Source organism: Vipera berus, assembly GCF_964194415.1.
Source record: "Vipera berus genome assembly, chromosome: 2".
In the NCBI taxonomy this organism is placed as follows: domain Eukaryota; kingdom Metazoa; phylum Chordata; class Lepidosauria; order Squamata; family Viperidae; genus Vipera; species Vipera berus.
In genome coordinates this window covers 229,391,814-229,415,037 of record NC_138203.1, presented here as the reverse complement: position 1 = coordinate 229,415,037, position 23,224 = coordinate 229,391,814, and positions in this window count along the sequence as shown.

The window sequence follows — 23,224 nt, the reverse complement described above, 5'->3', positions numbered from 1 at the left end:
AAAGAAAAGAAAGAAAAAACACTCCAGGATTTCTAAGTTTATATACTGTAGATAACATTTTCTAAAAAGTGAAAGATTCTAGAAACTATTTCTTTGTATATCAAAAGCCTTTCAGTAGCAAACATAATGTATAGTCAATTAAGTGTACAGAAAAAAGTTCCTACTGCAGAATAAGGCACTTAATGTGTGGGGAGCAACTTGTGGTTATGTTTAAAACCTGCAATTTTGGATCCCTCTTTAAGTAAAGGAAATAATAATGGGGACCTTAATTGCAAAAAATTGCCGTTGTTACTTTGAGTTTGACATGTGCTTAATGATGAGGTGGATGGAAATGTTAAGACTAATACCATTTGGCAGACAACTGGGGTTGATAATCACTCCCTATAATGCTATTGGGGATAACTATGGACCTATTTGGCTAATTCCAAGCAGAAGTGGTTTATTGTGCAGGAGTGAGTTTTAGCCTGCAGCAGCAAATATCCAGTATTTGCAGACCCTGAAGAGGATGAATATTAAGGGAGACAAAATGTTTGTTCAAGTGCTTTTATTCGTTTTACTTGTCATTTATATATATTGCCACACATTTAGTCTGCTAAGAAGGCTTAGTTATATGAGTTGGGACTGTAATAGGGAAAAGAATGACAATTTAACTCCCAGAATGAAATTCCTGATGATTGTGAAATAGCAGTAACTATCAATAATAATCTACATTTTGTGAATTATGATATTCCCATTATTTGTAACCCTGGCCAGTTGTTGGCTTGGCTTCTTCCTCCCACAACAATTATGTAACTGAGCTGTGTATTAAATCTCTCAGTTGGTGCAGATGGCTGAGGTGATTGTGGCTTGGAAGAAGTGTGGGGGATGGTATTCTACAGAGAAAACCCATCCTGGATTCTCCAGAAATGAGGAAATACAAACTATCTCCCCACCTCTTCTCTGGATCAAATGTTAGCCAACCTTCATGCAGAGACAGAATCCCATTGTGATGAGGAAGAAAATTAGGGGGAGGGTGTTTCTGCCACTACAGAAGCGGTCCCAACAATTGTTTTCATTTTTCTGGAGAATCTGAACTTGGCTTGTGGGTGCAATTTTTTTGCTGGGAACAAATTGTGTCTCTTCTCTTTTTACCACTTGCTGAGTGAGTGAGATGAGAAGGTGCAAATGGAGAGCATGCTGAGAAGATTGTGCAGCCAGCTACTGGCAGTTGATACTTGTCATTTATTTATTGTATGGCATTGTTGCCTTAGCCAGGAGACTAGAAATGTTAATACAAAGTAGTTATTTGGCTGCCTTAAGACTGCTGGCTACTCAGTTCACACTTGTGTGGTATCCATGATACACCACTGGGAGTGAGCTAGTTCTGCACCAGAAAGAAAGGTGAACAGTATCCTGCAGCATCATCAAAGTTGGTGTTGCATCCAGAGAGGTCCAGTGCCGGCAGGGATCTAACCATCTGCACAAAGCACTAGCTTGTCTTTCCACCAAAGTGGTACCTATTTATGTACTTGCACATAATGTGCTTTCAAATTGCTGGGTGGGCAGAAACTGAGACAAGTGACGGGAGCTCACCCACCAGAGTGAGGTGCTAGAGCAAAGACCTTCTCCAGCATTGTTAAGCCATTGAGCCACCCTGCCTCTTTAGAGGTTGACACCGAGCAGCAAAGTCCAGTCCATTAAGTCAGGCAGCCAGGTCTTGATGAATGTTTGGATCCAAAAAAAGAGGGCTGTAGAGCACTAAAAACAACCCTGTGGATAATTAGCTTGGGCAGACCCAGTGTGTGTGTGTGTGTGTGTGTGTGTGTGTGTGTAAGGGGTAGGGGAGGCTTTGTTCCAGCTTTAACCTATTTTATATATGTAGCGGTGGCAGGCTTGAGATGCTAAGTATGACATGAGCTGATCCTTTGTTCTGCATCATTAAACAGCCAATTTGCTGGACAGAGATGATGCATCCAACAAGCAGGAACAAGTAGTTGCTGGAGCAACTGCTGCAGAAACTGAGGACACCAAGAGGAAAGACAGCCCCAAAGAATGCAGGTGTAAGACTGAGGGTGTGCCCACTGTCCATTACAACAGGTTGCAGTGGCTTTCATCAACCTAGCCGGCATTCATCTGATTTCTAGCTAGGCCCTGCAGTTACCCTATTAGACAAGCTGCAGCCCTCCTTCCCACTTCGTGGAACTGAGGAAGGTTTTTGCCTTGGGACATCTTATAAAAAATAAGTCATATAGGTGCCTATAGCTTTTATACTGTTTTATTTTATACATAAAAGGTAAAGGTAAAGGTTCCCCTGCACATGCGTGCTAGTCGTTTCCGACTCTAGGGGCCGGTGCTCATCTCCGTTTCAAAGCCGAAGAGCCAGCGCTTGTCCGAGGACGTCTCCGTGGTCATGTGGCCGGCATGACTAGACGCCAAAGGCGCACGGAACGCTGTTACCTTCCCACCGTAGTGGTCCCTATTTTTCTACTTGCCTTTTTACGTGCTTTCGAACTGCTAGGTTGGCAGAAGCTGGGACGAGTAACAGGCGCTCACTCTGTTACGTGGCACTCGGGATTCGACCCGCCGAAACTGCCGACCATCTGATCGACAAGCTATGCTTTGTTAAATGGCCACAGTTATTTGGTTAAGATGGACAAACATATTCACTTAATACACAAATAATAATTATATAAACTATAGCCCAAAACATTTAATCTTCCATAGTAAACCTACAGTATTCATGCATAAATAATAACTACTTATTTTTGATGCAGGGGAGATTATGTTGCTTAGTTGCTGCATCAGAAAAATATAAGTTTGATGTGTTGATTGGTAACGTGTGCACAAGGACATAGACACTTGTATGTACATACCTTAGTATTTAGAACAGTAAAGTAGTTTGACTCTTTTTTCGCCTGCAATAAGTCTCTGCAGTCAAAAAAAACAACCTAGGTCAAAAACTTGTTTTAACGTATAAAACTTTGCAGATGTATATATGCTATGTATTGTAAAGGTATAAGGACTGATCAGCATTGGCATCATGTGTGCAAACAGTGAGACTAAGTTACTAGGCAACTGTAGCTTCAAAAGTTATCACTTTAATGGCAAAAAGGGAAAAGTGTTTATATTATCCATGCATCTCTTCTAGTTCTAAAATGTTGATAGTTATAATGTATTTGTTTCCATACATGTTTGTTTCTCTTGTGTCCAGCATAACATGTTAAAATGTAGGCCTGTTAATTCATGATCAAATATATCTTTTCTTGGAACAACCAAGAAACATCAAGAGAATGAATAAAGACAATATTTAATTGAAACAGGATGATGACAGCCACATGCTCCTGGGATCCAGGCTTGTTTCAACTAATAAATGTTCTCAAGGAAGGGGGGGATTCAAATGGGTGGTAGAGATCAGGTAAACCTCCTTGAAAAGAAATGTTGGTTTCCCTGAAAAGTTATGGTAAAATCTTGACAAAATGATTATTTGCCAGTACTGTAGTGCCAACTCAATGCTGTAAATTAATGTGAACGATTATTCTGCACAATCAGGGTATATAGCATGGAGGATTTATTGCATCATAATTTTAACATGACTTCTAATATTATATTTATTTATTAATTTTATTCTTTATATTGATTTATTTTTTGGGGGGTTTGGTTTTATGACAAGTTTTAATTAATACTTTTATTGTACATCATCCCATATGCCAATAGAAAATTACTTTATTAATTAAATGTGTAAATTACAATAGTTTTCTATTGGCATTTGGGATGATAAGTATAAAGCATAAAATTTCATGAAGAATCCAGGAAGCATTGCATTGGCCACAAATCCTTAACACTGAAACAGAAAGAATATAAAATTAAGCAGATTGCAAACTCCAACATTCTAGAGATTAAATCAAAGATAAAAAACATAAGGCTATCCAGACTTCACATCCAGCAAGTCATCCTGCACATTGACAAACAACTAATTAGATATGTTCTAGTTGTTGTTTGTTAGGTGTACTAGCAAACTACTATATCCAACAAATTATTTACTAAAATATAGGAATACAGTACAAATTGCTTATTTGTAGGGCAGAAGAAAACCTAGTGTACATACCCTGCTATGTTTGTATTCAACAGCATTCTTTGGCTATTGACCCACCATGGTAACAGTTATATTAGGCCCATGTGTGGCAGCTTTGACTTGGCTTGACAAGGTGTTTCATGCAAGTTACACCAGGCAATTCATCTTATAAATGCCAAATGGAAACATAATTTGTCTTGATGATGTATTGCTTGATGCTTTATAGAGGCAAAAATTGCTTTGATAAAGTGTTTTGCATGAATCCCCAGCCTCTACTGTGACCCTTACAAAATCTACATTGAAACAGAAGTTTGACCTGGCTATCACAAGAGCTACAGGAGATGGCAGAAGAGAGCAAAATAGAGTGAAGTGAAGCTGTGCCGTTCATTCTTAGAAACACCAAGATCACACTTTTAACTAAGTGGTTACAAGGGAATGTTTCAGCCAAACGTTATCAAGAAACGATCTGCACTGTCCTATATAGTATATGCTCAATTTATATGAATCTATCCATTTTTAACTGAGCAACAAGAAAGCCTGTTACTCTGAATATATAATTATGTCTGAACATCAAATGTGTCTATAGATCAGGGGTGTCCAACTGCCGGCCTGCGGGCCAGATGCATCATGGTGAAACCGCGCCCACCCCATTGCCAGCAATGGAAAAAAAGTTGTGATGTGTCATGACACGGCACATGACATTGTGAGTTTGACACCCTTGCTATAGATCTATCAAATCCCTGTCTTCACCCCAAAATCATATATTTACAAGAAATGTCTTAGTTTCTAAAAGCAGCAGCCAAAAAAGCTAATACAATCCTGGGTTGTGTGAACAGAGGCATAGAATCAAGATCACGTGAAGTATTAGTACTGCTTTATAAAACCCTAGTGAGACCACACCTGGAATACTGCAACCAATTTTGGTCACCATACTACAAAAAAGATGTTGAGACTTTGGGAAAAAAATTGAGAGCAGAGCAGCTAAGATGATGAAAGGCCTGGAGACTAAATTATATGAAGAAAGGCTGCAGGACTTGGGTTTGGCTAGTCTAAAGAACAGAAGAAACAGGGGTGACATGATAGCAATATTCCAATATTTGAGGGGCTGCCACAAAGAATTTCACTGGAGATTTTATAGAAGAGGCTAGATAATAACTTGTCTGAAATGGTATAGGTTCTCCTGCTTGATTAGAGGGGTGGACTAGAATACCTCCAAGGTCCTATTCTATTCTATTCTATTCTATTCTATTCTATTCTATTCTATTCTATTCTATTCTATTCTATTCTATTCTATTCTATTCTATTCTATTCTATTCTATTCTATTCTATTCTATTCTATTCTATTCTATTCTATTCTATTCTATTCTAAAATAAGTTAGTTGTGAATTAGAAAAGGTGGCAAGGAACAATTACATCCCTGTGTCTTTTAGCATGGTGGTGTTTTATAACTGCCTATATTCATCCTGGTGGTCATTATTTTATGGGCAATCACCATCTCCCATTCTACAAAACATTATGTGTGCCTGTTAATCCAAAAGATTAATCTTTTCTAATACAAGCACAGAAACAAATTAGTTAATTTTAGTTGTGGTAAAAGTAAATAAGAGCATTTTGTCATTAGACAAAAATGCAGCTTTTATATTTCTGTAGATCATTGCTACAGAGAGGTCAGAACCTCAGAAATAGGCTCTTGAGATCCTTTTGTCCAATTAGCCCCTCCATTTTTGAATCTGTTCTGCTGGATTGTGTAGCACTCATAGCTACTGGAAATCACTGTTTATTTCCTTGACAATACCTCAGTTATTGGAAATGCAGCTCTTAGGAGGTTATAGATGTCAGGTGTGGATCTAGCCAGGGCACTTGGATTGTGGCAGATTCCTGAGAAGCTGGTGTTCAGGTCAACCCTGTATGTATCAGTCTATATTGGCTTGCACTCTGGTGTTCCATTTTATAGTGATGTTTCTTTCAAACAGCCTGGAGTTTCTTACCCTCTAGAGTCAGGAGAAAGAGAGGAAGACAGAGTGTGTGGTCTGAATATTTGACTTGTTTTATTAATGGGAATAAGATCCCATGAAATTGTCCATATCTTGTAATTCCATGTTCAACAATTTTTCCTGGAAAAAACCAATAGCTGCCATAAATGTAACGTCATGGCAAATTTAAACTGAACACAAAACAGTGTTTTCTACTTAATTTGTAACCCATAACCTCTCAAGTAATACATAACGCAGCTTGCTTCTTTCCAAAGGAAATAATTTCACAAGTAAAACATTTTTCCTACTAGTGCAAGACAGCAGCAACAGTGCAATGTCACTCAGTCATAACCTAGCGTGTCCTATCACAGCCAGCAAGCCAATGTGCATGAGCCAATGACACGCATGCACTGAGCTATCTCAGAGGATCAGCCTATGCCAGCCCATGTTTTCTGGATTTTTTTTTCCAGGAGTCTTTTGCCAAAGACAGTGGGTTTGTGGAAGAAGCAGACATATAAAGGAAGATTCCTTATAAGATCTCAGTTTCACAAGCCAAAGTCAAAGATCCTTTCCCCCAAAAACGTACAGTTGGAAAATTGACTGTGAAAAAAACAGAACACATACACACACAAAAAAAGGAGGGGGGAAGGAAATAAGTCTTGTAATTAGGCTGTAAAAATTAATATGTATTAATGCATGCATAACTTGATTTTGGTTTGAAACAACCACACACAAGACTGTTGCCAAAATCCAATATGAGATGGTATTTTGGCTTTTTGAAATCAGTGGGATTTGGACTTATTTTTGTGTAAATAATAATAATAGTAATAATAATAACAACAACAACAATAAAGTTGAAAGGGACCTTGGAGGTCATCTAGTCCAACCCCCTGCTCAGGCAGGAAACCCTATACCATTTCGGGCAAATGGCTGTCCAGTCTCTTCTTAAAAACTTCCAGTGTTGGAGCATTCACTGCTTCTGGAGGCAAGTCGTTCCATTGGTTAATTGTTCTACATGATAATTATATATTATAAGAATAAAGCACAGGCTTCCTGGATGAGTCATTTAAGGAAGCAGTGTACTTCATATGGCTGACCATAATCCAGTTGGAGAATGTTTGTTAAATTTATATCCCATCTTTCTTCCGAGAGTTCATGGTCGCTTACATGGGGACACCTTTGATTTTATCCATAGCAGCAATCTTATGAGGTGAAGTGGATGGAGAGAGAGTGACTGGCTCAAAGCCACACGGTAAGTATCTGTGATAAATGTAGATTGAATCTTCCAAGTCCTAGTCCAACTTCTCACAGGTTCAGGAACAGCATATTCTTAAGGCAGTCTTAATATTAAGTATGGCTGTGAAAGTTGGACCATAAGAAAGGTTGAGCACCAAAGAATTGAGGCCTTTGAACTATGGTGCTGGAGAAGACTCCTGCGAGTCCCTTGGACTGCAAGGCGATCAAACCGGTCAGTCCTAGAGGAGATCAACCCTGACTGCTCTTTAGAAGGCCAGATCCTGAAGTTGAAACTTAAATACTAATGAGAAGGAAGGACTCACTGGAGAAGAGCCTAATGCTGGGAAAGGTTGAGGGCAAGAGAAGAATGGGACGACAGAGAATGAGGTGGCTGGCTGGAGTTACTGAAGCAGTGTCATGGTTCTGATGAATGAGACAAACATTGACAAGCAGTAGGTGTGAACCTAAATGGACTCCAGAAGATGGTAAAGGACAGGAAGGCCTGGAGGAACGTTGTCCATGGGGTCACGATGGGTTGGACATGACTTCACAACTAACAACAACAACAACATATTAAGTATTTTCTTAAACCACTGAACTATTGCATGAATGCCACACAAGGACATGATATAATTTATTTATGTGTCATCAAGTTTTCTGTCATCTTTTAGCAACCTCAAAGATGGATTTTCTTCAAGAGGAAAGTTTCTTCCCTAATCTGGTCTTGGGTCTTCATCAGCACCATAAACAAGTCTATCCACCTCTATCCACAATGTGTCCAAAAAAGATAATGTATTTCTGGCCATTTGTGCCTTAAGTGAGAACTTTGGACTGATTTATTCAATGATTTATTGGCTTTTGTTGTCAGCTATCCATTGTGTTTTTGAGAATTGCCTCCAACATAGAATTTCAAAGGCATCAATAGTCTTTCTGTCCTTCTTATTCAAAGTCCAACTTCTGCTTCCTTAGAGAGTCACATGAAAAATTATTGTCTGCACAATGCTAATATTTCTAATTTAATTTACCTAACATGTACACACATTAAAGCAGCTTAACTTTGTTTTTAAATATTTTAAAATTTTAAATACAATTGTTTTTTTTAAAAAAACTGTGTTTTAAATAGATATATTTTTATAAAAAAGAAAATTTAGTGATTTTACAATAAGGATAGTGATTTGGGGGGAAAAAAGTAAAACCTCCTCTCTGTAAACATTTTCCACTGATTACATTCTTTGATTATATTTTTTATTATACACAGTGGTTTGTCCTTTTAATGTTTTAAACTACTTGTGTACACTCTAGCCAGATTGGATTAATTTGGTTATTGCATTAACATTTTAGTGACATTTTATCTAAGAGTTCATGGAATGCTTTAAAAATCCCAGCTTAATGGAGGCCAATCAATCATCACATTTTTCAAAGCACAAATTATTTTAAGTTTTTGTACTACATGGGAATAATCACTGCAGAGAGATAGGCATATCCTATTGTTTTGACTGATGTCATTCATTTCTCTTGAGGCCGACCCAACTGATGGCTGATGGCTTAAGTGCTGAAGTTAAGTGGGCAAATTAATGTGTTTTCCAGGGGTGTTTCCACTGCAGCTGTCTTCTCAGCTCTAAAAATGCCAAATCACTGATAGCGGCTGCAGCTGCTTCAACTCAAGAGTGCTGAAATGAGTTGGAGTGGACAGTGGTAGCACATGCTGGTCCCTTTTCATCATCACCCTTAAAAGTGGTGACCTACCACATTTTTTGCAAATTTCAGCCGGGAGGAGGGCACTCCTGAATGCTGTGAGTCCCCCAGGAGAAGTTTCAGAAATGGTCCACTCCTCTCTGAGTGAGGAATCTTTTCATTTCATAGTGAACCTGGTTTGACCAGGAGACTTGCAATAGTCCAAATTAAAAGAGATAGGTTTTCCCATCATCTTGATGCAAAAGGTCCTGTCTTTTTTTCCTCCCCAATGTCCTGTTAAAATAACAGGATTCATTAATTTTCCCAATCATTTTGCCTCTCCAAATCCTGTCAATAGGGCTTTATTTTAATCAATATGCAGATGTTTATCTCTCTGTTTGAAACTGGGAAATGGAATAGATTAGTCAGTTACTTTCCAGTCATGTGATATTTTAATAATATTATTATCCTTCCTTTTCCTTCCATATCTTTCCAAAGTCACTCAGGCAATCTCTAAATTTGAGAAGGAAGAAGAAGAAAGAAAGAAAGGAGAAAAAAGACTAGACAAGAAAAGAAAGACTGGTGGAACAAATTCTGTCCTGCTCTTTTCTCCATCATAATACAATCCATTTGTAACAGTATCCCCAAATTCCTCTGCCCCCTGGCTTAAATTGATTAATAAATGATCTTTCCATTTGTTTTCTTTCAAAAATAGTCAACCATAACACATGCTTTTAAAAACAATTGGTTGTTTCTTCATTTGAGCTGATACATATAGAGATCAGTAGTAACCATGAGGGATCCTTGAAAAATTAGTATGTTTATTTGCTTGTTTTTAAAAGTTTTTAAAAGTGTAATATGCTTATGTGAGCACTGTGTGTTCCCCAACCATCTCTATCACTTTGAAATAATTTTAGTGAGCTAGAATAAATAGAGCTTCTTCTCTTTCTGTATATACCATGTGACACTATCAAAGTCTTCTCCCTAAAACACCTTGAGTGGGGAAAAGAAATGTTTTCTTTCTTTATTTTAAAACAGTAGCGTAACTTTAATGATAATTAGGAGTTTGGTTTTCTTTTTAAAATACTTATATTTATTCATTTATTTAATATTCCACCTTTCCATCTACATAAGGCCCATAAGAGAGCTTAGGAAATCAAATTATAACCACTAAAATAATAAAAAATGAAAGTTAAACAACAAAAGGAAAATAAAAGATTAAATCAGCAAGAAACCAGCAGTTAAATCAATTTATCACCCAGAGGCTTTTGGAAATTATACATTTCAACTTTTTGACTTGTCTCATAAAAAAGGCCATAATGAAATGTTTGCTCTCTCTCTCTATATATATATATATATACTGTATATAGTACACATATATATATATATATATGTTTCATTTTATGAGTTCCCTAATATGAATCTGAAAGAGAATTTATTAGTATTTCAAAACAGTCTTATGTACTTAACTTGCATTGAATCTCATATTCCTGAATGTAAAATTTACGCATGTGGCAAATATATTTATCTATTTTCTGCCTTTATTATTTTTACAAATAACTCAAGGTAACAAACATACCCAACATATCTTCCTCCTGTTTTCTCTACAACAATAGCCCTATGAGGTAGGTTTCGGCTGAGAGAGAATGATTGGCCCAAAATCACCCAGCTGGCCTTCATGGCCAAGGCAAGACTCACAGCCTCCTGCTTTTTAGCCTGGTGCCTTAGCCATTAGACCAAATTAGCTTAACTGCAGCATGAAGTATTTGTCAATCAAGGGAGGACATTTTGTACATTTACTGGACCTTCTGAACTGTTATTCTTTATGCATTTGAGAAACCCTGACACTGAATATTAAACTGAAATAAATTACTTTAGGATATTGACTGGATCAAAAATGCTTTCTTTTGTCTTGCTCAGCTGTACTCAGGTGCAAAAGAATGCTGATGGAACACTGCATCTCACATCAGATTACAATGGATTCTCCTGTACAGCACAAATATACTAATTTTGAGGATATCACTGACTTGCTGGACCAGGCTGAAGTGGGATTTTGGCTTAGTGGTTTTATGATAGGAGCCTGTGAGCACAGCAATACAGAGGTAAGTTTACCGTGATATAATTACTGACGAATTTACTATATTTCGTTGGGATCAAAGGTAATAGCAATAGCAATAGCAGTAGCACTTAGACTTATATACTGCTCCATAGTCCTTTTACAGCACTCTGTGAGCATTTTACAAATGTCAGCATATTTTCCCCAACAATCTGGGTCCTCATTTTACCAACTCAGAAGGATTGAAGGCTGAGTCAACTTTGAGGACATCACTGACTTGCTGGACCAGCATGAAGTGGGATCAAATTCCTTGCTGTGGGCAGAGTTAGCCTGTAATACTACATTCTAATCACTCTGCAACCATGGCATCAACATCAATACAGCAATCCCTGGGCATTGTCATATGTTCCCCTCCCCATGCTCAGTGGCATAACCAGGGCTTTTTTTGTCATAGAACGCTCAGAACGGAGTTCCGCCACCTTTTTGGGATGGAACCTTGTAGGGTAGGCAAGGCAGATTGTATGACATGTGTGTGTTCTGGCACCTTTTTCTTTTACAAAAAAAGCACTCGGCATAACCAAGTCTTCAAAGCCAAATGAAAAGCCACCAGGTTTAATCTCTGGAGAGACTATATTACAAACACCAGGTGCCATGATAGGAAAGGACTTTCTTTCTAGGTTCTGCCAGGTCACGGCCTCTAATAGAGAGGATGAGGAGCATGCTTCTCCTACCACATCTGATACAGTATGTAGACACAACTGGAAGAATTAGTATCTCAAGTAAGCCAGTTCCTACCATGAAACTCTTTATGGTAACTGCGAGGACCTTGAATTGAACCCAGAAGCACACTGACAACCACTACAGTTCACAGAGCAGATATGCACCAATCAAAAAGTGCACTTAACTGCATTTTGCACCCACCTTAAATTCCAGATGTTCTTCAGGAGCAGTCCCACATAAAGTGCACTGCAATAATCCTTTCAGGAGGTGACCAGCCGGATTTCTCCGAATGCAATTGAATACAACCATGTCCTTGTCTGCTTGTGACAATTTCTCCTGCAGAAAAAGCAGCAGAAGGAAGACAAATGGCAAAGCATTCTTCCCATCCAATTTAAGCTACTCAGTGGAACAGGGGAATAGCAATTTTGAGGAAGGATAAACGTTTTGGGGGAGTATCTGAAATTGTTGATTTAGTGTACTTTTCTGTTTTTTCCTCTAGCTATGGGGCAGAAACATTATCAAGATGTTTCTGTAATGTAGTGGTATCAACTGTGTACAGAGTGAAACAAAATCTCATTTACGTACATTTAGCATAAATCCATGTCTTGACTCCCATTAACTTCTAAAGTTCTGTAGATTAATTATTTAGGAAAATATTTACCAGGTATGTAAACAAATTGCCAAAGAAACACAAGGTCAAGATAGGATCATTATTCTGTGTGCTCATTCCAAATCAATGTTTTGTTATTCCCTGCTTGCATGATATATACAAGGTAGATGATACTTAACTTTCCCTGGGATACAAACAGGAAATGGCTTTTTTAAAAAAAAAACCAGTGAATTTCAAAACTGATCAAAATAGCATTCCTGTTCTGCCTATTGCTGACAATCACAGGTGTATAATAATACTGGTGGCATCATTTTTCCCATAGATCTCTCAAAATTAAAAATGACTTTTTCTTTAATGCATTGTAAGGCTCTCATTTTGGCTGTCTTGGAGGATTCATGGCTTAGTCATTAATACAGTAATGCAGTAACCACTTGATTGCTACACTAATGGAAGAAGGAATGAATATAAAATTTGAATGGGATTTACTGAGTGTGTTTTTAAAATATTTTATGCATATCAAGCATTTGTAAAATGAGGAATGAGTTTCACGCATACCATAAAAGTATGCAATATACAGGCAGACTTTGTCAAACCCAAGTCCATTAAAGGAGGACATGTTGTATTCCAAGAAGGTTTGCAAAGCTTTAGCTAACCCTGAGTGAGGATTGGATTAAGAGTCATCCTGAATAGCCATAGAAGCAAACCAAGATAAAATGGGCTGTTTTCCAAATTGTGGTCAGTACATACTGTTGAGTCCTTATGTTAAATTATGAGCCCATTTTGCTTCAAGGCTATTGAACATATTTGAGTAGAAATAATACTTTCTCAGGAGAAAACCTTCATAAAATACCAAAAAAAGAGATTGATTAAAGTAAATATGTCATTTCTATATAATGGGGGAAAGTTCTGAATTTTAAAAAACCCAGTATCCCAGTTGGCCAGCATAAAATCTACACATCTGGAAGAAATAAAATGCAATCAAAAATCCATTCCACATCTTTATTCAAACACTATTTAACTTACTTCTTTGGACAATTTGATCAAAGTATTTTACAATCCTTAATATATTTATATTCATAACATCCCTTTGAGATGAAGTGTTTTGGCTTTTTTCTTTTCTTTTTCTTTTTTTTGTGCCAGAACAGATGGTAGTCAGAGAGAGCAATTTCAATATTGAGAGAATTTTTTTCTCTGATCTGATGAACTCTGACTTCAATTTCATTTTACAAAACCTCCAATGCATTCTCTCCATCACATTAATGCCACCAATAAACCAATGTCCATCTAATAATGCCAATACTTAAGGAACTAAGCAGGCATTTATTCTGCAATATTCTACATATCTGTTCAGAAGTAGGCTACATAATATTTGAATAGGGATTATTTCTAGATAGTTTGCATACAGGATTTCATTCTGAATCAGTTAATTCAAGAAAAAGGGAAATTACCAGGAAAATCAGGAAGATACATTTCAAACAATTTTCCTTGAGATGTAAGTTTTTAAATTTTCCCCTCTTTTCTCCTTTTTTTGGTCATCAACTGTAGTTGTCATGTTATTTCATGCAACATGAAGGTCCCTTTGGTAATCAGTCTTCCTCACTCAAAAGAGTTTCAAAATAAAAAATAAAGGAAACCTGATTATATCAGTTTTGGTTTCTACCTTATCTTACACGATCTTTCAGGAAGAAAGAAAGAAAGAAAGAACAGAGAGAAAAAGAAAGAAAAGAAAGAAAAGAGAAAAAGAAAAACAAAGAAGGGCAAGAAAGACAGAAAGAGTAAAAGAAAGAAAGAAAAACAGTAAAGAAAGAAAGAGAATGAAGAGGGAGAGAGGAAAAAAAGACAAAGAAAGAAAGAAGAGGAAGAGAGAAAAAGAAAGACAAAGAAAAAAAGAAAAGGGAGAGAGAAAAAAGACAATGACAGACAGAGGAAAGAAAGAAAGAAAGAAAGAAAGAAAGAAAGAAAGAAAGAAAGAAAGAAAGAAAGAAAGAAAGAAAGAAAGAAAGAGTTTAAGTTTAAGTTTATTGGATTTATATACCGCCCTTTTCCCGTAGGACTCAGGGTGGTTTACAAAGTATTTAAAAACGTCAATACAATACAAAAGTTAAAAGCAGTTAAAAATAATTAAATTTGATCCCTAAAAAATATAAAACCCCAATTAAAAACTCTCAGCCTGGGCCGGAAAGCTCAAAGAGCCAGGTCTTCAGGTCCCGGCAGAATGATCGAAGGTCGGGGGCAGTCCTAAGCTCCATGGGCAGCTGGTTCCAAAGGGCCGGCGCACCCACAGAGAAGGCCCTATCCCTGGGTGTTATCCGCCGGCAGTCTTTTACCGGCGGCACCCTGAGAAGGCCCTCCCTGTGAGAGCGCACAGGATGAAGGGAGCTTGATGCCGGCAGCAGGTGTTCCCTCAAATATCCTGGACCCAAACCATTTAGGGCTTTATAGGTCATCACCAGCACCTTGAATCTCACCTGGAGGGCAACCGGAAGCCAATGCAGCTCGCGGAGTAGAGGTGTTACATGGGAGTATCGAGAAACCCCCATCACAACCCGCGCGGTTGCATTTTGCGCCAGCTGAAGCCTCCGGGTGGTCCTCAAGGGCAGCCCCATGTAGAGAGCATTGCAGTAGTCTAACCGGGAGGTCACGAGCGCATGGGAGACTGTGTGTAGGGCATCTCGGTCCAGATAGGGTCGCAACTGGCGCACCAGGTGAACCTGGGCAAAAGCCCCTCTGGTCACGGATCCTATGAAAGAAAGAAAGAAAGAAAGAAAGAAAGAAAGAAAGAAAGAAAGAAAGAAAGAAAGAAAGAAAGAAAGAAAGAAAGAAAGACTTCTGTGAGCAACGGGAGTCCTGTGAAATCTGGTACTCAAAGTTGGCCCTTGAGATGCAAACTCCAACAATTATTTTTCCTTCTCCTTTGCAGCAAAAAAAGCACAAATAATGAAAACAACAACAAATATGATACTTTTATGACATGCCAAATCTGCTGTCTGTCAGAGGGAATCATCTGACTGCTAATGATGTAGTTGACTTGCTAATTGGAATATCAGCAAACAGTGGCCCTGTGTTGTTGACATGCTAAAGTGCACATAGAAATAGAGATCAGGCCTTCTTGTATGATTTATGATGGCTGAATTTGCACATATTTCTGAAGATGCCTGTTGTATAATAAAATACACACTATCCTCATCAATCTGACACAAGTGAGTTTTGGTAGCACCTTGGGTGCATCTGAACAGAGACATAGAGCTGTGTGCACAGTATCTCCACATCAGTGGGAAAAATGAAAGCTGCAACCCAGTCGCTACCCACTCAATATAAGTCTTATTGAATTCATTGGAATGTATTTCTGAGTGCATTTGAACTGAGTTGTGCACAGATGTGATGCTCTTTAATAAAATTGTGTGCTTGATTCTAGCTCTAAGTATCATCATCATCATCATCATCATCATCATCATCATCATCATAAGTTGGAAGGGACCTTGGAGGTCATCTAGTCCAACCCCCTGCTCAGGCAGGAAACCTTATACCATTTCAGGCAAATGGCTGTTCAGTCTCTTCTTAAAAACCTCCAGTGTTGGAGCATTCACGACCTCTGGAGGCAGGTTGTTCCACTGGTTAATTGTTCTAACTGTCAGGAAGTTTCTCCTTAGTTCTAGGTTGCTTCTCTCCTTGACTAGTTTCCATCCGTTGCTTCTTGTCCTGCTTTCAGGTGCTTTGGAGAATAATACAATATATCATGACTGCAGATTTAGAGAAGCTTTTTTAAAAATAGCTTTTGGAATATTTATTTATGTATTCAATTTCTATAGGTGCCCGTCTCAACCAGTGACTCTGGCTTGCTTACAATGGGAATGTGGCCTTACAGCTTCTTTCAAATCCCATAGGAGCATCAGCATAAGAGTGATAAGTGTAAGTGGAATGTAACTGTGTGAAAAAATAGAACTTTTTCATTACATCCTTAATTATCCATGATCTCTCTCAGATTCAATAGTATAGGTCAAGGGTCCCCAAACCCCAGCCCATGGAATGGTACCAGGCTGTAGCATGCCAGCAACTGGTCCACAAAAAGAAGCAAAGCCCCATCCGCGCCCCCACCCTCCAGTCCACAGAAAAACCTCTCTCCATGTAACCGGTCCCTGGTGCCCAAAAGGTTGGAGACCTCTGGTATAGGTAGTCCTCGACTTACATCCACAATTGAGCCCAACATTTCTGTTGCTAAGTGAGACATTTGGTTTTTTTAAGACAAGTTTTATTGGTTTTTCAGTTAAAATCTACATATTTAGAAAGTATCATGATGACTGGGTAATCAGAGATTCAGTAACAGAGTTTTCAGTACATAATTCAGGTTATATTATCAAAACATCCTTCTCAATTTCCCTTAACATTTCATACAACCAGTTTAAACTAATAACTTTCTAGAAATAGCATGGTCAGTTGAAAAATTTGTCAATTCAATTTCATTGAGATATATCTATGTCCTGTTATTAAAGTTTACCTAATTTTAATTTTAAATATATTATTCAAATTTAGCCTTTTACATCCCAAATAATATTCACAACCCAAATTTCCATTATTTCATTACAGCAAAAACTATAGCATCTAACATGTACACAGTGGCTGAGTAGCTATGTTCTACCTAATAAACATTGTCTGTTTCACATCCTAATACATCACACGTTACTGACAGGCCCACAGCCTATGTTTATCAATCTACAACTATTTATACACAACCAGATTCTGTTTTAAATTTTAGCTAATTCTTAATTCTTAAATAGAATAATCAAAAGTCTTTTAACATCAAATGTGGGATCTATAAACCAAATTTCCATTATGTTAGTGCACAAATTATAATGTCTAAAATAAACCTAATAGATACATAAACACATTCTAGTTCTATCTCATAAACATTTTCTATTTTAGATCCTGATAGATCACTGATTACTAAAAGGATAACCTTTAATGGTTCTGTAAGAACTCACTTTTTAAATATAACTCGGGTTTTTGTTTTTTTTGCCAATCAGGTTTTCAGACCAAGGCCTTTGAATTGCCAGATAGGTCTCCCTTCGCTCCGATACATATTATTTGAATCGAAGGAGGCCATCTAGCCATCAGTGATCCACAAAAACCAAACCACTTGTAATCATTATGCTGTTGCCCAGTTAGTTTTAGTCTCTGTATTTGCTCTAAAAACTTTATCTTCAGTTCGGTCTGGATTCCTCTGGTTCATCTGTTTTAAGTAGAGAGTCTTATCCAATTTTGTAATTAATGCTTGACTATCCAGGCTTTCAGGAAACTGTCTTTGTTGATCTTCCACATCCTCTATGTTAGCATCACTATCTTGCACATAGTATACTTCTAAAGTTATAGGCTCTTTTGATGGAGTCAAAGTTGAGTATTAAGTTTTCCCATAGTTTGTTGTTGGTCCTTAAGGTTATTTGGCATAGTGATAGTTCCTTGTACTTTTAGAGTTGTCATTTCTTTGGATAGTTGTTGCTTATATTCCTCTGTCTCAACAGAAATATCTTCCAATTTTGTTATATTCTGAAGTGTAAATTCTTTAGTTGCAGCCTGGGTTTCAATTTGTGACTTAAGGTTGGCATATAAATTATTAAATCTGGAGATAGACATCTCAGTGACTCTGTAGATTGTTTCAAGTATAAGGTTATAGTCAAGCGAGGCTTGTGGCTGATCCTTCTCCATTTTGTAATAATTATAAATAATCCTTGGTGGAGGCTATTTTTCAAACAAAAATCAGTAAGAGTCCACCTCCACAAGTCTAAGCCAAATTCATCTCCAGCTGTTTCAGGTTTTTATCTTAATGCCAAGGTCAGTCCAAAATGTAAGCAAGCTTGTTTGCCAATAGTATTCAATATATATCCCCAGAGTACTTCAAATCCTTTTCAGACAGTAACTTTTTATTTATTTCTCTTTTTTGGTCCCCCTTTTCAGACTAATAGGTAGAATAGTCCATTTCTGTAAATATAGGAACTTTGGGCCAAAAGTAGAAAGGCAGTAAGTCCAATAAATCAGTATAATTTAGTAGAAGGCTTTTTCTTTTCTCTCCCAATGTAGACAAAGGCTGCTCTTAAGGAGGGTGGGAAAAAAAATCTCTTCCCTGTCTCCTCGCAGGGGGACGCAAATTTGAGAAGCTTTTAGCAGGGAAAGTAGACAATTAGGAAAACAAGAAGACAATTCTCACCCAGTTTTCAAGTGCTTTCAAGTGCTTTGTTGTGCTTTTGGCTTTGGCAGGGAACGGCTAAAAGCTGGGACATGGGAGTGGCTGATTCTTTCTTCTTCAGTTCGGAGAGTAGCTTTAAGCCAATGGGAAGGCTGCCGACCTTCTACCGCTGACTGGAGAGACCTCTCCCCAACTCATCGCCCCTCTAGGGTGAGTTTTGACCCCTTTACAGGGGCCCCCCGATGAAGAAATCCAGGCGACATGAGGAGCGATTCCCTTGCGCATCTGGCTGCACCAAAAATCCGGAACCGGAAGTCTGTGAGACATTTGTTAATGCCCAGTCACTGATGAGTTTTCAAAAGCACTTGGGAAGGATATCAAAGAAATTGTTAAGGATGAATGCCAGAACAAACTGTCAAAGACTAAGAAACAGAATTATCAGTGATTTCTGTTGGAGGAGGCTCAGAAAAATAGACTAGGGAGATGTGTGCAGGGTTTGGTATCACAAACTGCCCACTATCTTTAAGTACAAAATTAATAATATATACATAATAATAATTATTATATCTGTTTATGTTCCACCTGATGCCAATGTCAACATGGCACTTTCTAAGCTGTATGACATCATCACCAGGCAGCAGCAAACTCACCCAGAGGGCGCTCTTGTCATGGCTGGGGACTTCAATCAAGCTTGTCTGAAGACAGTTCTCCCTAAGTTTGTACAGTATGTGCAAGTTTCCACCAGAGGGAAGAACACTTTGGACCATGTGTATTCCAATCTGAAACAGGCATACAGAGCTTTCCCTCTTCCCCACCTGGGTACATCTGACCATCTTTCACTCCTGTTGTGCCCAAAGTATGTTCCTCTCAGGAAAAGGACTCAGGCAGTCACAAAAAGGGTCAGAACCTGGCCAGTGGGTGCTCTCAGTCAGTTGCAGGACTGCTTTGAAACCACTGACTGGAGTATATTTGAACAACAAGATCTAAATTCATATACAGATGCCGTACTCTCTTATATTAGAACATGCACTGATAGTGTAACAACAGATAAGTGCATTAGAGTTTACGGGAACTGTAAACCCTGGATGACTGCAGAGATACGAACACTCCTGAGAGCCCGGGATTCTGCCTTTAAGGCGGGGGACAGGGACAGATACAGAGAGGCCAAGGCAAATCTCAGAAGAGGCATTAGGATGGCAAAACAACAATACAAACAAAAGGTGGAGAACCATTTAGCGAACAACGATCCGAGGCACGTATGGCAGGGACTGCAGCACTTAACCAACTATAAGGGCAGCAAGAGGAACATGGCAAACACCGATGCCTCGTTGGCTGAGGAGCTGAATATCTTCTTCGCCCGCTACAAGGTTAAAAGACCAGACCCCGTAGCCTTTGCTGGCCGGCCTTCTGACTCTCAGACACTCACCCTGTGTGAATACCAAGTGAGAGCTGTATTGAAGGCTGTGAATCCCAGCAAAGCCGCAGGCCCAGATGGGGTGCTGGAGATAGTGGTCAGGCATTGTGCCGATCAATTAGCAGGGGTCCTGACAAGGATTTTTAACATCTCCTTGCAAACGGCATGTGTACCATCGTGCTTGAAAGCAGCTACCATTGTCCCAGTCCCCAAGAAAACTGCAGTTGAGTGCCTGAATGACTACAGACCTATTGCATTAATGTCTGTAGTCATGAAATGCTTCAAAAGATTGGTTCTCCAACATCTTAGGACATGCCTCCCACTGGACTTTGATAAACATCAATTTGCCTACGGGGGAAATAGGTCGACAGACGATGCCATAGCTACTGCTTTACACTCTGTAGCAAGTCATCTCGAGAAGCCTGGAAGTTACATCAGGATGCTTTTTGTTGACTACAGCTTTGCTTTCAACACCATTTTGCCGAGCATTCTCATCGAGAAGCTGACTGACTTGAAATTCTCCCCCGCCATCTGCGATTGGATTCAAGACTTTCTTAGGGATCGGTTACAAACAGTGAGGGTCGGGTCTGCTTTGTCCACCCCCTTGAAGCTTTGCACTGGCACGCCACAGGGCTGTGTGCTTAGCCCCTACCTGTACTCTTTATACACTTATGATTGTGTATCATCTGACCCATCCACTGCAATAATCAAGTTCACAGATGATACAACTGTGGTGGGTCTTATTACAGGTGGGGATGAGACAGCATATAGGGCGGAGGTACAAAAACTATCCATATGGTGTAGTAACAACAACTTGCACCTAAACATCGGCAAGACGAAAGAGATGGTGTTAGACTTCTGGAGAAAAAAGGAGGAACCTGCCCCACTTCACATCGGAGAGAACTGTGTAGAGAGAGTTTCCTCCTTTAAATTTCTGGGAGTCTACCTCTGTGAAGATCTGACCTGGAAAGTTAACACAACTCAGGTGGCTAGAAAGGCCCAACAGAGGCTTCACTTTCTTAGGGTCTTGCGGAAGAACAGGGTAGAACAACAGCTAATGACCCTCTTTTACCGGTCTACTATAGAGAGCGTCCTTTCGTATGGTATTGTGGTTTGGTATGCTGGTCTGACAGCCGCGGATAGGAAAGTATTACAGAGGGTAGTGAGCACAGCACAAGACATTGTGGGCTGTTCCCTGACACCACTGGATGACATCGCCAGGGCTCGTTGCCTTGGAAGAGTGAGGAAGATTCTCAGGGATGACTCACACCCTGGACGGTATCTCTTTACTCTCCTACCATCTGGTAGGAGATATAGGAATATAGCCAGCCGTACCAACAGGCTGAAAAATAGCTTTTATCCGTGGGCTGTTAGGCTTTTAAATGGGACATAATCTTATGCAGAATTGACTTGGGAGGCCGGTGTGTGGTGTAGTTGGTTAACATAGTGTGATGGGATGGAGGGTTTGTTGTCACTGTGTGTTGGGGGGAGAGAGCACGGGGGGAGGCTCAGCTAATCTCAATGTACACATGTTGTACTTTGACAATAAAGGTTTATTATTAAAATTACTTCAACAAGACTAGAACAGAAAGAAGGAATCTGTGACTGTCCAGGAGCTACGGAACTATAGCTTGAACCACATATCTGATGCGGTAGTTACCCTATGGAACATATTCATTGTGGTGACAGGAAGGTAAAATAATGTGATATATCAGTATTGCAGACAAAGGCAGATTAGTAGCCTCCTTTTAGTAAGGATGCCAAAGCTTAAGCAAAGGAGAAATTCAACATCATCCATGCGGGATCTGAGTATTTTACAGTCCAATCATATATTTTCTAAATAGGATCTTTGAAGAAGATGAAGATGCATATAATATCTATTATATTAGATGGTTTCATAATAATGTGATTTGTTAACAATGTACAGTCTGTTCTTTCAAAAATTAGAGTTAATGTAAACATCCTACACAGATAATCCTACTTAACCAGATGACCTGCTATTTACAAAAAAAGTTTCTATTTATATCAGCAAGTTGTATTTATTAAAAACCCAGAATGGCCACAGATGTTTGGCAATATTTAATACTGAATTCACTACATAAGAAATCAATTATCAGTTAAAGTAATGTGGTGACCATGTATATTTATACATTCAGCTGACTACTCAGTACCTGTATTCTGTTAGATTTATCATGATTTGTTATTTAAAGGAAAATGCATTCTGAGGCATGTATAGAATTGCTAATCTTTGAAAGTTTTGCATATATACAAACTTAGTACTATTTCAAGGAAGTAAGTGACCTTGCAGGTGAAATGCCCATGCCAAACTATTTAGCAGTGTATTATGGCAAATGTCCAGGGTGACAGAAATGTGTTTTTAGCCAGAGTCATTAAATGCTAGATTTAAACCTGGGTCTCCACGAATGAGAGCCTTGAATGTATAAATTGACTAGGTTCTGTAATCCCCAGAGATCTTTGAAAGTGTTATGCTAAGGGAATAGCATTAAAATTCAAGGCAAAACATAACTAGGTATTATTAACAATCATTGCATATTTTTTTAACTATGTTACAATTGCTACATCATAGAACAAGAGGCCAAACTACTGAGTATAAGAGTCAATCACTGCATTCACACAATGCAAGACAACCAGGCTTATTCCTTTCCCCTGTACACATTAACAGTAGGGAAGTTTGGTTCTTCAGATATGAAATCTTTTCCTGGGCTCACATAGTAAATAAATCATTAGTCCATTTACCTAAAAATCAACTTGGTACACCTTGTTAGTGTCTCATTAACTTCAACATATTTTCTTGTGACTGTGTGGTGATCATTTGGATCCAAGAAAAGTCATTTTTTAAGGAAGCTTGAATAGGTCCAAATTTCAAAGTGCCCACTTTGAAGCACATTTTCTCAGATATGAGTAACTATTTATTCTTAATCAGTGCTTTTTTTCTAAAAAAAAAAAAAGGTGCTGGAACTCTCATCTTGGTGGGCGCAGGAGGCGGGGGGTGGGGGGGCGGTGCTGCTGCAGTCACAGGTGTGAAGGATGTCGGTGGCGGGCTCCGGTCCCTGGGGCCGGAGCTGGCACGGCTGGTGCTGTGGGAGCAGCAGAGCCCACTCTATATGGCGGGGCTGCGCAATACAGGCAGCGGAGGCGGTGTGGGCCAGGCGATGTTTTAATCTTATGATTTTAAATATATATTTTTTCTATTGTAAGTTTCCCCAAACCTCGCCATGTGGATAGCATACAAATATTATATAATTTGTCAATAAAGGTAGAACATATGTTAAATATACATCAAATGATAAT